General features: G+C 40.1%; 1 protein-coding gene across 1 annotated transcript in view; it reads left to right on the top strand.

Annotated features, from left to right (window-relative positions):
• Positions 1-12,384, top strand: part of opn4b (opsin 4b) — a gene marked incomplete at its 5' end in the record, with an annotated part of 70,414 nt that overhangs the window by 19,597 nt on the left and 38,433 nt on the right. The window lies entirely within an intron of this gene.

Raw genomic sequence — 12,384 nt, forward strand, 5'->3', positions numbered from 1 at the left:
GCAGCCTTTTCTCATTTTTACTGTAACAACTATGGTCCACAATCTTTTCAGGTGACAGAATGTCCTCCGAGGAAAACATTGTATATCTTCCATTGTTTACCGCAGCCAATTTCGAATTCTTCCACTCACTTCCACTTGCGTCGGAAGTCATTATTATAAAATAAAATAACGTATTATGTCTGTGAATCATCAGGCCATGAATGACTCGGCTTAATATAACTTCCAAAAGTTCCAAACTCACAGAGTATTACAACAAGCAACAAGATAACCACAACATAAGACTGAAGTAATGGATTCCCGAAAATCCCCCGAATCAACACGCAACGAGCGCAGCACAATCAAACCAAACAGCTGTCAGTGAGACATGACAACATGACTGTTATGTTATAATCATGAGTTGCCCATTTCTGTGTACTCCAACTTGAGATACAGTGTACTTGATATGTATTGTGTACGGCCTGTACTGTAGCATACGTTATAGATAGGCTACGAGAGACATATCAGCGGCAGCCTTGCTGCAGTAGGCACGTTATTCTGTCTCATATCTTATTGTCACGTCATTATGATCCAGCACTATAGAGCGTCGCAGTCCCGCCCCCTACCCTGGACCAGGAAATGATTCTCCGTTCATTTTCCTCATAGACATTTCAGAAAGTATTTATTTAAAGACGTTTACGCCGCGGACAAAGCCAACTCGAGTCGACTCGTGACAAATCATGACAACAAACAAAATGTTTTGGGCCGAACAAATAATTAGAAAGAAGACAAAAACGGCAGGTTACAACACTTTTTTTGTTGTTTTTCTTCTTTGTAATTATTTGTTTGGTCCAAAATATTGTTTGTGTTGTCATGAGTTGTCACGACTCGAGTTGGCTTTGTCCGCGGCGTAACCGTCTTTAAATAAATACTTTAAGAAATGTCTATGGGAAAAATGCATTGGGTTTCATTTCCTGGTCCAGGGTAGGAGGCGGGACTGCGACGCTCTATATATGTTCCTGTTTGTGTAATAAACTTTGTGAACCTTAGCGCGATACTGTCTCGTGTCTCGTTAATTTGTTCTCCCGGGCTGCCGCCGCAGTCGTCGTACCAAAGGAATAGTTCAACCGGATTAGCACACACCACCCAGCCTGCACACACTACCTGTCTGTCAGAACCAGACGAGGGTCCAGTACTTAGAGAGATTTTACAACAATGACTACACATTACTATGCTATTAATTCATTGCAAAACAAAACATAATCTCACAACTAAGTTTTATTTCATTGGCATGCAAGAAATATTTGATTTAACAAGCGAGCTTACAGAAAAAAACGGAAGTCCAAAGCCGCTTATAATAAGCTTATAATGACCCGTTAACTTATTAATAATGTCTTGAATAAATTGCCGTGTAAAAAAACCAAACAGCCACTAATGCGATCATCGCATGTTTATGTTCTGGTGCGTGAAAATGTACTCTTGACAATCCCCCCGATACCGCAAGCAGGATCCGAGAGGACTGACTTTCATCTGCCTAAAGCAGATCTGAAGGGTGCTTTTTTTTCCTTTTTCACGTCGAAGCAAATTATTTCCGTAACTATGGGTGAGATCATACGCGAATTTAACCCATTTAGACCTGAGGACGATTCTACAAATGTCTTCTAAATCCTAAAACCCATGTTTCTATATATCAGTGGTTCTCAAAGTTTTTCATGTCAAGGACCCGCAAAATTATATGTACTTAGCCGCCGATCCCCATCTGAAAATATGTTGTACCAGGGACACCCCCAGAAGCAAAGATTTGAGTTAAAAACGTTCGCTCGGAAAGAATATATATTCAAAGATTTGCGCCACATTTTCACGATTTTTCAAAAAATAGCAGATCTACAAGCTCATAGCGCGGCACTCGGTGCCGCGCTATGAGCTTGTAGATCTGCTATTTTTCAATAGCTAAAGTACCCTATTAACATAAGGCTTAAAACACCAAAAGGGGTTCCCGTTCTGAATGTGCTAAAACATCCCCCTTTGGGAGGATAGGCCCGGAGATCATTTAAAATCTAGTCCTGTAGTGTTTAGAAAACATAACAGGAAGGAAAAAGGAGTTATGATCTTATCGCAAACCTCCCTCAAATGTCTCCCACTCGCTCTGTGTTTTCCTTTTGTGCATGCACGTCAAATGGATGTCGATGTATAGGTTGCAACACCACGCATGCATGCGGCTATAAATGTCCCTACACTGTTTTCAATCAGGGCCGGGGTATACAGTCCATTAACCACATTGTCTAATATATGATGCCATTGGTGTAAAGTACATTGATTGATTGATTGATTGATTGATTGATTGATTGATTGATTGATTGATTGATTGATTGATTGATTGATTGATTGATTGAAATATTTATTAACAGTTTGCATAATTACAGTACATTTCAAACTCAATACAAAGACGGTTAACTGTGAGTGGACGACCCAATAAAGCATTACACTTTACAAGAGGGTCCACCTTGTTCAATTCGGGTGCAGTACTTAGTTTAGACAGTACTTAGTTTAGACAGTACTTACTACTTAGTTTAGACTAGTCATTTGGTTAGACCAGTCATTAGTCCTACAACTACAACAGAACAGTAATTCATCAGGAGGTCAAATGCACTCAATGGTTACTATTTGAAATACATGTATTTGAAATTCACATTTTCTGTATATTTTAGAATACAGAAAATACATTTACAATGTATTTACAATACAAAAAAAGTATTTTCAAATACGTGTATTCCAAATTGTGCCCAATCAAGTACTGTACTTAAAGGACCTACAGTAGCCTATAACATGAATTTCAACTTTTTTTGTGTTTTTTTAGCTCCCCTGTGCATTTTCTATCCCCACAAATATGCAATTTTGAACAATCAGGATTTCTCATCATATAGGGGCTTTTATGGAAATTGCTCTCAGGAACAGCTCAACTGATTTGGTCGTATTTGTGATGTCATCAATGTCACCCTACTTTGTATAATTCCTCCCTCTCTTCAGTCTTCAGTTCCAAATTTGCATTTCCACTTTGTTTACAATGTCCGCCATTGTTGATTTTCCAAGCTGGCATGGGATGGAAACAAGCCTGCGTTAATCTATAGCATCAGTATTATTATGACTCAAATATTAAATAAGTTGCATATCAGCGCCCCCACCACCTCAGGACATTGTGGTACTGCAGCTAAAACAGCTTCAGAAGCAAAAAAAGAAATGCCATGGACTGGTTATATCAGAGTGGTGATTGAGGCTCAACCCATTAGAAATAAGTTTGAGTTTTAAAATTCATGTTATAGCTGCTTTAAAAGTATATTCAGTGATTTCACTTAATTCAAATATTACTTTTCTTTTTTTGTGATAATCCTCCCTACAATAGAGCCCCCTTTCATGACGACGCCAGGCCCAGGAAATGAATCCCAATGCATTTTTCATTTCAAAAAGTATTTATTTAAAGACCTTTTAAGCGCCGTACGAAGCCAACTCGAGTCGTGACAAATCATGACAACAAGCACAATATTTTGGACCAAACAAATAATTACAAAGACGAAAAACAACAAAAAAAGTGTTGTAACCTGCCGTTTTTTTCTACTTTCTAATTCTTTGTTTGGCCCAAAACATTGTGTTTATTGTCATGTCCATTAACCACATTGTCTAATATATGATGCCATTGGTGTAAAGTACATTGATTGATTGATTGATTGATTGATTGATTGATTGATTGATTGATTGATTGATTGATTGATTGAAATATGTATTAACAGTTTGCAGAATTACAGTACATTTCAAACTCAATTCAAAGACTGTTAACTGTGCGTGGACGACCCAATAAAGCATTACACTTGTTTACAAGAGGGTCCATCATATAGGAGGAAAAATGTACTCAATGGTTACTATTTGAAATACATGTATTTGAAATTCGCATTTTCTGTATATTTTAAAATACAGAAAATACATTTACAATGTATTTACAATACAAAAAAAGTATTTTCAAATACGTGTATTCCAAATTGTGCCCAATCAAGTACTGTACTTAAAGGACCTACAGTAGCCTATAACATGAATTTCAATTTTAATTTTAAAATTAATTAATTTGTTTGTGTTTTTTTTAGCTCCCCTGTGCATTTTCTATCCCCACAAATATGCAATTTTGAACAATCAGGATTTCTCATCATATAGGGGCTTTTATGGAAATTGCTCTCAGGAACAGCTCAACTGATTTGGTCGTATTTGTGATGTCATCAATGTCACCCTACTTTGTATAATTCCTCCCTCTCTTCAGTCTTCAGTTCCAAATTTGCATTTCCACTTTGTTTACAATGTCCGCCATTGTTGATTTTCCAAGCTGGCATGGGATGGAAACAATCCTGCGTTAATCTATAGCATCAGTATTATTATGACTCAAATATTAAATAAGTTGCATATCAGCGCCCCACCACCTCAGGACATTGTGGTACTGCAGCTAAAACAGCTTCAGAAGCAAAAAAAGAAATGCCATGGACTGGTTATATCAGAGTGGTGATTGAGGCTCAACCCATTAGAAATAAGTTTGAGTTGTATATGTTATAGCTGCTTTAAAAGTATATTCAGTGATTTCACTTAATTCAAATATCACTTTTCTTTTTTTGTGATAATCCTCCCTACAATAGAGCCCCCTTTCATGACGACGCCAGGCCCAGGAAATGAATCCCAATGCATTTTTCATTTCAAAAAGTATTTGTTTAAAGACCTTTTAAGCGTCGTACGAAGCCAACTCGAGTCGTGACAAATCATGACAACAAGCACAATATTTTGGACCAAACAAATAATTACAAAGACGAAAAACAACAAAAAAAGTGTTGTAACCTGCCGTTTTTTTCTACTTTCTAATTCTTTGTTTGGCCCAAAACATTGTGTTTATTGTCATGATTTGTCACGACAAGAGTTTGCTTTGTCCGCGGCGTAAATGTCTTTAAATAAATACTTTTTGAAAAGTCTATGAGGAAAATTAACGGGGAATTCTTTTCCTGGTCTCTCGAGGGGGCGGGACTGCGACGCTCTATAGAGTGTGCTGCTGACCATAAGGAGTTCCTCCCTGTCCCCAGTTCACCCCTGAGGTCAAAAAAGGTTTAGGTTTTGTTTTTGGCTAGAGGGCCCATCCTTCATCCAATCAGGATAGAGAGGGGCCTTCCTCCAATCATGATCGAGCGGAGGCGGGCCTTGGTACACCTGCTGTTGGCCTGTTGCGTGTCCCCCCCCCCCCCCCCACTGTAGAGTGGGTGCATGTGCACATCTTGTTACCAGTGTTGTTTTTGTCGACTAAAACTAAGACGAAAAATGTTCATCGACTACCTTTTTTCACTGACGAAAACTAAATTGAAACTAAATGAAAACTAAGCTATTATGACTAAAACTATAAGCTAAATGTATTGACAATTTCGTCAACAGATAGAAACTAGACTAAAATGTTAGGAAGGGACTAGTGGACAAGATCCAGTATAAGTCATTTTACACTTGGTTGGATGCTGAAAATAGCCGATCTACAAGCTTGTGAGCTTGTAGATCGGCTATTTTCAGCAAGTGTAAAATGAGCCATTACGACGGCATCAAGGCCCGCCAAAATACATTTTAGTCGACTAAATGAACTGTAGATTTAGTCGACTAAAGTCTTATGACATTTAAACTAAACACTAAAACACTAAAACATTCCAAGTGACTAGAATATGACTAAACTAAAATAGAAATTTTCTGCCAAAAACAACACTGCTTGTTACTGGGGCGGACGGGGTTTTTTTTTTTCCAAAATCACCCAAATCACTGAATGCTCCTTTAACAGTTCTACTGCGTAAGCCGCGTTCCTCGCTATTTAATCCATGTGTCGGTGCTGCGTAATATGCTAAACCCGCTATTTGTTTAATGTGTTTAATTCGCCGTTTTTTAATAATTAAAAAGGATTTGTCGCGGACCTGCTGACGAGGCCGTCGCGTTATGATGACGAAACCGGAAATCTAGCCATGCTCTGGGCTGCTAGGGCTTCTGGGAAAATTAGTTCAATGTTTGTAAATAGTATTTACAAACATTGAACTAATTTTCCCAGAAGCCCTAGCAGTGGATGGATGTTTCGCATCGTAGTGGCGGCATGTTTTTCTCTTCAACAACAACAAACCATGGGACTATTTTACGCCGGATATTTTCGTCGATCAAAGCTGCAAATACTTTGGCGTTATGCTCCAAAGGTAATAGATCAATCCGGGCAAACACAATCTGTGCTGAAACGAGAAAATCTGGCGAATAGCTACTGTACCCCGCTGTGCCTGTTCTGGCATCACAACGGGGGCAACGCTCTAGTTTACACAATTTGGCAATACTTTTACTCCTACCCCACTATACATCTCAGAGGAAAATATTGTCCTTTTGCTCCACTACATGAAAACTAGGGGTGTCAAAAAAAATCGATTCGAATTAGAATCGCGATTCCGTTATGAACGATTCAAAATCGATTCATAATTTCCAAAAATCGATTATTATTTGTTTTAATTATTTTTGTATTATTTTTTATTTTTTTATTTTTTAGATTTCTTTACAGGAGTTTTCACTACATGGTGTTTGTGATATAAAATGTAAGCTCACCCTAATCACAGTAAACATCATGTCTTCTTCAGTCATTTTCAAGTTACTGTAGTCACTTCAGTTCAAGACTGGAGTAGATTGTGATGAAATCCTATGTATTGAATCGAGAATCATTTTGAATAGAAAATTGTTTTGAATCTGGAATTTTTTATTTTAAATCGAATCGTGACCCCAAGAATCGGAATCGAATCGAATCGTGGGAGACCCAAAGATTCACAGCCCTAATGAAAACTGTATAGTTACTTTATAGATGTTGTTCATTATTACAAAACACAGTCACAGACCACTTAAGGCTGTGTATACATTCTGGCCATTTTAATTTTAATAGCAAGATCTACTGTACAAGTTCACAATGTGTGAGCAGCTCGTGAGCATTTTCAAAAGATTCTATAGACATTTTGACCTTGTGAACTGGGACATTCTGCACAATTTGGGTACTTGTAAGTATATTTTGATGTCTATAATTTTGTACTTTTCACGCGGGTACATTTTAAATACAGGACTTTGACAGAGTATTGCAGTATTGATATTTTTACTTAAGTAAAACACGTGAGTAGCCTATACTTCATCCACCATCACTGATAAGACGCGCGAACGCGGGAAGCGAACGCAGCTTGTAAATTGTGTGTGTGTGGTTTTTTTTTTACGTTTTTAGTGTGTGTGTGTGTGTGTGTGTGTGTGTGTGTGTGTGTGTGTGTGTATGTGTGTGTGTGTGTGTGTGTGTGTGTGTGTGTGTGTGTGTTACAGCTGCGCCCTCTGGTGGCGGGCCGTTGGTGTTACAGCGTGACACACACACACACACACACACACACACAGACACACAGACAGACAGACAGACAGACAGACAGTTTAGGCCAGCTTCTATAGTTATTGCTCACTGCATTCGCAACAACGTTTAACACAGAGGAAGGCGATACAGACTAAGGGCTCCATTTCCGTCACCGCTAAACCCCTTATCCCTAAACTTCTTTGCCTTTTTTATTTTACTATTTTGAAAAACATTTTTGAATAGTTCAACTAGCCAATCTACATTGACACGTTGTGAGCTTGTAGACTGGCCGTTTTAACTATTCAAAAATGTTTTGCAAAATAGTAAAAAAAGGCAAAGAAGTTTAGGGATAAGGGGTTTAGCGGTGACGAAAATGGAGCCCTAAGTGTCTGAATATTGGTCTTCCTCGGGTTGAGGTGTGGAGAGGTTTTTAACACCATAAAGCTATAGCCTCGGAGGGGCGCCTGTTTACACTTAGATAAGAGGGAAGGAAAAGTAACACCTTGTGTCGAAACGTGAACCAACCAAATAGTCGCTCCACTTTCTCGCATGTTTATCTTCACATCTTTAAATTCATTGTTTCCCCGTTGTTTGTGTGCAAATTGAATATGAGCGATAATGCTGGCGTTTCCTGTTGGCCGACATCGTGGCCGTTTGGGTTGTATAGTTACCCCACGCCCTGTGCTGTATATTTCCTGTATTAACCTCTTAAACGCTGTGTATGAATTACTTGCTTACAGTGGCGTGCACAGACATTTAGAGGGGCAGGTGCTCTAGCACCCCCTAGTGTGTATCTGTGCACGCCACTGCTTACTTACAGAGTCCTCCTGGGTTCAGTCACTCGAGCTTCGGCTTCAGCCCTAACCTTTTCGGCCAAATATAGTCACCTTGTTGACTTAGTTGTAGGCTACTGTATGCCTATCAACTGTATTGTTTTTAAAAAAATAACTGAAATAAAAATAAACTAACTAACTAACTAACTAACTAACTAACTAACTAACTCTAATTTTAGTTGATTCATGTATCATAAGATTTTTGTCGACTAAATCTACAGTTGATTTTGTCGAACGAATATGTACTTTGGCAGCCTGGCCTTAATGGCGTCGTAATGCCTGATTTCACACTTGGTTGACCACCGAGAATAGCCGATCTACAAGCTCACAACGTGTCGCATGCAGTGTGTTGTGAGCTTGTGGAACCTTTCAGAGAACAACCAATCATAAAATGACTTGTCTTTAAATTCTATTGGATCTCTTCTCCACTAGTCCATCCCTAACATTTTAGTCTATTTTGTTAAAAAAAACAAATACATTGGTTATTATTATTTAGTCTTAGTTTTAGAAATCATAGCTTAGTTTTTATTTAGTTTTCATCAGTGATATTCATCAGTGATTCTGATACTCAAAATAGGGATATTGCGGTGAGGTGACCACCGCTCCGGTGGTGGTGAGGTGACCACCTCTCCGGTGGTGGTGAGGTGAGCACCGCTCCGGTGGTGAGGTGACACCGCTCCGGTGGTGAGGTGAAATAACGTTGAGCGGTGGTGAGTAAAAACAGAGAGAAGGGCTGGGGCGGTGACGGTGGTTTGCTCTTCACCGCGGCTCAGTGACGTCATGTTGTAGTTCGGTGGTCACCTCACCACCGTGACGTCATGTTGTAGTTCGGTGGTCACCTCACCACCGTGACGTCATGTTGTAGTTCGGTGGTCACCTCACCACCGGAAATCCAGACTATGAATGAGCCTTAACTCTGAGGACCCCCTGTTTAGGACCCCTGCATTAGGCAATTTCAATATAGGATAGTTTCATGAACGGAAATGACAAAGAGGTGACGGCTTCCGTTCGCAATTTTTATGAGGCACAGTTGCGAAGAGCTGTCAGGCTTGAGAAAACCGAGAGTCTATATTTAATCCCCCCCCCCACATACCTCTACTACACCAAAATAAATCTACTTCACCCAAAAATAGCCCATCGACAAGCTCATGCACAACACGTCACGCCACACTGCTTTGTGAGATTGAGATTGTAGATACGGGCAATTTCCGCCCCAAAAAGTTCCCCCAAGACATATAGTTGTAACGCTCTGGTTCACATGGTTTTTTAATTGCAGTGTTTGGGGGGGGCTGAAGTTCATTCACAGGGCAGCCATGTATCATCTGTCAGAAGGTAGACTGATGAACTGTGGCTTCCTTCCACGTCTCCACCAGAAGGGAGAGCGTGTTTGTCTGAGTGGTAATCCAGGGAACCATCCTGAAACGGCATATATAGGGAATGCTGTGATTTCTATGTGCAGTGCAGTGCAGTGCAGTGCAGTGCAGTGCAGTGCAGTGCAGTGCAGTGCTGTGTGCGTGTTCTACGGCCTCATTCACACCTAAAAGACACCTGGTCTTGTCCGTGTCTTGTCCGTGTTTAATGGCCGCCCCAATGCATTTCCAATGGAAGTCACATGGTTTGACCAAACATTTTTGTTTGATGGCTGTGTTGAGAACGCCTGCAATCCCTGAATCCATGGTTCCCAAAATGATTTTGGAGGGTCCACGGATGATTCGCTTGATGTGCAACATTGTTTTCTCACTCAACAGTAACCACAGTAATGTATATACAGGGTATATGCACATTTCTAAAGTGACAATTTGAGTTCACCCAAAAAAATCACTTATTTTCCACCAATTACACACCCCATGAAGCCTTTAATTCACAGCCTTTTTTTTGGTTTGTTTTTGTTTTTGTCGCATTCCTAAAAGCCAATAATTGAATGACCGGTGGAGTCTCAATTGACCTGCATTTGAGTCTTGTACGTGAGTGCACACACGCGCATGCACACACACGCGCATGCACACACACGCACGCACACGCGCGTGTGAACCGGGGATTCTTCTGATTCCCAAGCACCGTCTGCTTGCCGTGTGCTGTCACCTGTGTCTTCACCGGTTAAACTTCAAGGCTAAACTTCAGTGGGTGGAATTCCACCTGCAGCCAATAAGAAAAAGCCCCTTTGATCTTTCCACATGTATAGTTTAATGTACAGCATACTTTACTTTGATCCTTACAACACGCCGTACAACAAAAGTGACACATTCTCAGTTGTCGGGCTTGTTTTCGTGTGATCAAGTACTACAGCTACCTCCTGCTGAGTGCTGACATATACAGCAGGTTCACTCTGGACGTGGAAGCACTGCCAATTACTGCCAAACTGGCAACCTGGCTGCACTGTTGATATTTTGTCGATTTAAACTATGACGAAATGTTTTCGTCGACTATAGCTTTTTTCAGTGGAAACTAGATAAAAACTATAAGCTATGATGACTAAAACTAAGTATTAAATATATTGACAAGTTCATCAACAAATAAAAACTAGACTAAGAGACTAAGAGACTAGTGGACAAGAGATCCAGTATAAGTAAAATACACTTTTTTTTTACACTTGGTTGCATGCTGAAAAGTTTTTGCACCACGGAACAAGCTGATCAAGTACTACAGCTACCTCCTGCTGAGCAGGTTCACTCTGGACGTGGAAGCACTGCCAATTACTGCCAACCTGGCAACCTGGCTGCACTGTTGATATTATGACGAAATGTTTTCGTCGACTATAGCTTTTTTCACTGACGGAACCTAAGTGGAAACTAGATAAAAACCATAAGCTATGATGACTAAAACTAAGTATTAAATATATTGACAATGTCATCAACAAAAAAAAAACTAGACTGAAATGTTAGGAAGAGACTAGTGGACACGAGATCCAGTATAAGTAAAATACACTTTTTTTACACTTGGTTGCATGCTGAAAATCGACTATAGTTTTTGCACCACAGAACCACTTTCTCACTGGACGAATTTCAGGCGTACCGAACATACGGGTGCACGCAATGGGAGAATAAGCCAATTGGAGCGCTTTGAACATAGTTTAAAGGGGCCTTCAACAGGGGGTCCAGGATAACTTAAAGGAGAGTTTCGCACAAGCTGTTTTATTACCGTATATGAAGACACATATCCATTCGTCATTGAAAAAAAAACTAAAAACAAAAATACCAAAAACAAAAAACCATACCAAACTAGAGAAAGTGCCCTTCTGGGCACAGGTCTCCACCAGGAGGATAGGAGTGTGTGTGTGATGTTTGGCAAAATGTTTAGGAGCAATATAAACGTGTGTGTGTGTGTGTGTGTGTGTGTGTGTGTGTGTGTGTGTGTGTGTGTGTGTGTGTGTGTGTGTGTGTGTGTGTGTGTGTGTCGCGGCTTGGCCTGTTGTAGCGCCACCATGAGGCTGATTTGAAAACGGTCAAGTGGCATTTCTTCCAAAGCCTAGTGGGAATATGCATGCACAGTTTCACCACAATCGGACGCTGCGTTGAGTAGTTGTGGCGATTTGTACAAAACGGGTACAAAGCGGGCTACTCCTGAAAAGTTTAGTAGCCAATCGTAGCCAATGAGGGTGGATTATGAGAAATCAAACAAACCCGTCTTGATCACATGACTATGGAGAGCATGTGTACCGATTTGCGTGAAATTTGGATAAAATCTGAAGGAGTAATATTAGTGTATATGTGTTTTACATATTTCGGCCTCCTGGTGGCGCTATAAAGAGCAGATGTGAAAAATTCCAGGCAAACCCAAAGAGAGGGACGAAATGAGCAGACTAAGTGAAAGGTCAACTAAATACTGAGCAATCAGAAAATACACATTAATATGAATCCAACACTGATGACAATCTTACAGCGCTGACAGCGCCAATAAAAAAAAGCCCCTTTGATCTTTCCACATGTATAGTTTAATGTACAGCATACTTTACTTTGATCCTTACAACACGGCATACAACAAAAGTGACACATTCTCAGTTGTCGGGCTTGTTTTCGTGTGATCAAGTACTACAGCTACCTCCTGCTGAGCAGGTTCACTCTGGACGTGGAAGCACTGCCAATTACTGCCAACCTGGCAACCTGGCTGCAGTGTTGATATTTTAGCAGACTAAGTGAAAGGTCAACTAAATACTGATGCAATCAGAAAATACTCATT

The sequence above is a fragment of the Electrona antarctica genome, assembly GCF_951216825.1.
Source record: "Electrona antarctica genome assembly, chromosome: 22".
Lineage (NCBI taxonomy): Eukaryota > Metazoa > Chordata > Actinopteri > Myctophiformes > Myctophidae > Electrona > Electrona antarctica.